A 4,821-nucleotide genomic window follows, 5' to 3' on the forward strand; every position below is an offset into this window, starting at 1 on the left:
CCGCACAACGCCGTCCAGGCCAGCGGCTGCAGTGGCCCGGCGGATTCATGCACGACATTCAGTTCAGGGGGCGTGGTCCAGCCGACGGGATTGGCGACTCCAGCCGTCGTCTCGCACAGCTCTGTCCAGTCCAGCGGCAGGCCGGGGGGCGGAGAAACGCGCAGGCAGCAGTGGCGCCGGAGAATCGTGCACGACATTCAGTTCTCAAGGAGTGGTCCTGCCGTCGGCACGGGTCGGCACGGGACGCCGTCCGTCGTCTCGAGCTGCGCCGTGCAGTCAGCACGTCACAGCGGCCCAGCTTCGGCGAACACCACCATCCGCGTAGGCTGGAAGCGCAGGTACATACCAATTTTGCGGTTGCCTGGGACAAATGTGTATTTTCTTTTTTTTGTGGGGTAAAAGGGATTGTATTACTCAAGAGCCAAGAAGGTCCTCCCTACACAAATGTGTATTTTCTTGATAGCATTCATATGAGCTGACGAGAGGAAGTTTCATTAGTTTAGGCGAATTGGGTATAAAAAAATGGTGCTCGATCATCACTTGCTGAAAAGTTCTTATTGCCTTCAATAAATCACTACCCGTTCGTACGTTTTTGGTGAAAATTATTATTGCCACTGCCAAAAAAACCCGGTTTAAGTCCCGTGGACATAGAATGATTGAATTGCTGCTGCTGGGACTAGTTGACTTGTATGGTTAGGTTACTGTGTCCATAATTTTCAGTCCGCAAGCTCACTATCCATTGGCATGCTGTCATTATTTAGTGTTGAAACAAAATGCAAGTGGGGATGGTGTGCTTACTGCAATCCAATCCGTAGAAGTTTGCTGACTTTTTCTTTCACCACTCTGGAATGTATGGTGTTGGGGAGAAAAAAGTCGGAATCAATCCTGCCGGAAAAGGGTCCTAGTATCGATTTTGTAATTATGAAATCGTGTTGCATCAGTTTGGGCTCTTTTAAATCATGCTTTTCGTCGTAGTTGGTTTTCGTAACTAATTTGGTTGTGCTTTTCAAAATGCAGGCCAAGAGGTCCTAGTGCGCCAGACGAGAGGGCTGTAGTAGCTGATCGTGTGCCGCCACTGGAAGCTGCTATTAGAGGGTTCGCTGATAGGAGGACTGAGGTGGTCGTGAACCCGGTGCTTGGCGCTATTTTTGATTCGCTGGCAGAGGCGTATGAATTCTACAATCTATATTCATGGGAGGTCGGCTTTGGGATTCGTTATGGCGAGAGCAGGCAAAATGTCAATGGGACGAAGTGTATGCAAGAGATTGTGTGCGGCTGCGCTGTAAGCCCCCTGCTTTGCTTCCTAATTGTGTTTCGTGTGCGTGTGTGCCTTGTTCTATGCAAAAATGATCTGACGCAACTTTGGCTGTTGTCTGCTTTGAAAAATAATCTCAGGGCAAACCAGAAAGGGAGAACAGCTCGTCAATGAGGAGCAATTGCGCCGCCATGCTTAGGTTGCACCGGACAGATGATGGTGGGTGGTATGTATCTGAAAATCGCGCCTCCCACAACCATGAAATGCTACGGACTTGTGCTGAGAAGCTGCATTGGCCATCACACCGGCACATTGACACATACACAAGAGATCTCGTGAAACAGTTCTGCTAGAACAATGTAAATCTGGGGAAGGTATACACCATCATTGGGAGCCTGTTTGGGCGGATGGAGAACGTCCCGTTCACAAAGAGGTGCCTTAGGACTTTCTGTGGGAAGCTTAGCAAGGAGCGGGCGGATGATGATGTGCGGAAGACCATGGATGCATTCTCTGAGCTGGGGTCAAATGATCCAGAGTTTTCATATGTTGTTGAGGTTGATAAGGAAAGCAAGATAAAAACCCTGTTGTGGACCAATGGTAGAAGTAAGATGCAATACCACAATTTCGGGGATGTCATAACGTTCGATACTACATACAAGACAAATCTATACGACATGCCTTTTGGGTTGTTCGTGGGGGTGAACAATCACTTCCAGAGTATCATCATGGGCGGGGTAATGATGAGAGAGGAAACGATCGAGAGTTTCAAATGGGTATTCACCGAATTCATCAGGCTGATGGGTGGCAAACCTCCGAAAACGATACTAACAGGTTTGTTTGCTGCCCTATGATTTCCTTATTTGCCACCTATGTATGACACCAGATACACTAGAAAAAATAGCACCCTTGCTGTGTGTGTAGTGGGTAATCCTATTTTTCATTATATGTTACACAGCCGACCATTGATTTCTGCTTGCAGATCAAGCGCGCGCGATGGAGGTGGCTATACAACAAACGATGCCTGATACTACACATCGTTGGTGCAAGTGGCATGTGCTAAGGAAGGCGAAGGAGCACCTTGGGCCACATTACACGAAAAGCAATGATTGCTAAGGAAGGCGAAGGAGCACCTTGGGCCGCATTACACGAAAAGCAATGATTTCAAGGCTGCGCTGCACAAGGTTGTCAATGAGATGCTCACTGTGGACGAGTTTGAAGCAGCTTGGGCTGAGCTGCTAGACAAATACAAGCTCCACAACAACACGTTCCTGATCCAGATTTTCGAGGTTCGCCACAAGTGGGCGAAGCCTTATTTTAGTGGGAAATTCTGTGCGAAGCAAACCAGTACGCAAAGAAGTGAGAGTGCAAATCATTTGTTGAAGGGCTACATCCCGCCTGCATGCCCCATGAACCTTTTTGTGAAGCAATACAGCAAACTGCAGTTTGACCGAGAAGACGAAGAAGGTTTCCAAGAGAAAAGAACGAGGCTGGTGGGTGCTAAGCTAAACTTTGTGCAACCTACAACCAGATACATCATATTTCCCTGGTTTTCATTCTTGCTGACATTTTTTTGTTTCTGTATTTTAATAGGGCGGGATAGTTCTCCGATACAACTACCCTTTGGAGGAACATGCAAGCCAGGTATATACATGGACGATGTACGAAATGTTCGGCCAGGCTTTGTATCGGTCTGGTCGGTATGATGTTGAAGAAGTTGAGCGAGGCATCAGCTACAAAGTTCGGCACGTCGAAGCTGAGAAGCGAGAGAAGTGGTGCCGCAAAATGCATGTTGTCCGTGTCCATGATGGCGGCGCTAGGTATTCGTGCGAATGTGGGCTCTTCGAGCACATGGGGATGCTTTGTTGCCATGCTATCAAGGTAATTACTACCGGCCCCCTTCGTGTTAGAGAGACCTCACTAAAAACAGTTACTTCACAATGATTTGTCCAGACTTTCGTCTTTTGGACCTAATGTTATTTCTCCCCCATGCATTGTAGCAGGTCCTAATTCATCTGGGGGTGCGAAAAATACCCAGTTCCCATGTCCTCAAGAGGTGGGCAGTAGATGCCCGCGACAATTTGCCACTCCACCTCCTGCATTACCAAAAGGATCAAGGGCCTCCGCGGTTATCCTCATACAGGCATACAGCACTACACCTGACCGCTCTCGAGTTTGTGCAGCTGGGGGATAGCAACGTGGATGCATTCGACAGAGCAATGGACATATTGATCGCAGGCAAGGCGGAACTGACTGTTTTGGTAGTGATCAAGGACGGCAAAAGCTTGGTGGACCAAACTCAAATTGGGGATTCAGCCAATCCCACTCAGGATATGGGAGCAGGTTCCTCACACCCAGACGACATGTGTTCTCAGATGTTCATCTCAACCGAGTGTGGACTTAATATTGCTTCAGGGGAAGCTGGCTCAAGCCTCTCACTGTCAACGTTGCTGCCGCCCAATAGGAAGAAGCAGAAGGGTAGGCCAACCACAGCTAGGAACAAGCCTGGATACGAGGTCAAGGACGCGCGGTCGAGGTGCATGGTCTGTAGGGAGAAAGGGCACAAAAGCACGACGTGCCCCCGCAGGGGTGATCTTCCGAAGAAACCTCGCAAAATACCTACCTGCGGCAATTGCGGTGTAGCTGGGCACAAGAAAACAAGTTGTTTCAATCCAGTATTGCCATTCGTGAAAAGGCCTCACGACGGGCCAGTTGAGTGATGTTTGGATCAACATCTGGTGCAGGTGGTTGAAACTTAAACCCGATCGGCCAAACTAATGTTGCGATCTGTTGCATTTACCCATAATTTGAGTAGGTTGATTTCCCGTGATTAGGCATAAATTGTGACTGTGATTTGTTTTTCCAATGAGTGTTGTGTGGCGCTGTAAGGACTGTAATTGGATTTTCATGCTGATAGACCTAGTTTGGCCGTGTGATATTGATTTTCCAATAAGTTATGTAATAACTGTGGTGGGGCTGTCGAAAGTGATGTAATCCTGTTAAGTTTATTTTCCGACTTCGACCAGTCGCGTTGTGATTTTGAAAACGAGTTGATATGCTTGCTCGGTGTTGTACCATGTCCTTTCCTATTTTTGGAATCTTTTTCTGTCAATGCAAATAATGATACGTGCCTACTTTCCTGAGCAAGTGGCGATGGTAGCAGGTCGTCTATAGTACGGGAGCTATCAGGAATTGATGAGTCGATGAGGTGCAGCTCTGTGTATTGTGAGATTGGATTGGAGTGGCCCTCCATTTTTTGAACATTTGAATTTGCTGTGGGGACTACGGGGGGTTGGTGTAAGTCGTCCATGTTCTATTTAAACACTTGCTTGCTGATGCTTGTAAGCAGCACGCTGAGACGCAGCACGCTGGTCTTCCTCTCTCTTCCTCTCCCTCTAGTTTGTTCATCGTCCTCAGTCCAGCCCTGCATGGCGCCCCATGCAGCTTTCTCCTCTCTGCTTGGTTTCGGCTGCCTGCTGCGCTCGCACGTCTGGTTCCAAAGGAGGGTGACGGCTGTGAGAACCCGTTGTTTGGTCAAGCGCCAACGTAGGAACGCGTCTGCGGCGGCC

At 48.5% G+C, this 4,821-nt stretch overlaps 1 pseudogene; it reads left to right on the top strand.

Moving 5' to 3' along the window:
• The first annotated feature begins 62 nt into the window (after positions 1 to 62).
• On the top strand, positions 63 to 4,272 carry LOC125530671 (annotated as a pseudogene).
• The last annotated feature ends 549 nt before the right edge of the window (positions 4,273 to 4,821 follow it).

The sequence above is a fragment of the Triticum urartu genome, unplaced genomic scaffold, assembly GCF_003073215.2.
Source record: "Triticum urartu cultivar G1812 unplaced genomic scaffold, Tu2.1 TuUngrouped_contig_6480, whole genome shotgun sequence".
NCBI lineage: Eukaryota > Viridiplantae > Streptophyta > Magnoliopsida > Poales > Poaceae > Triticum > Triticum urartu.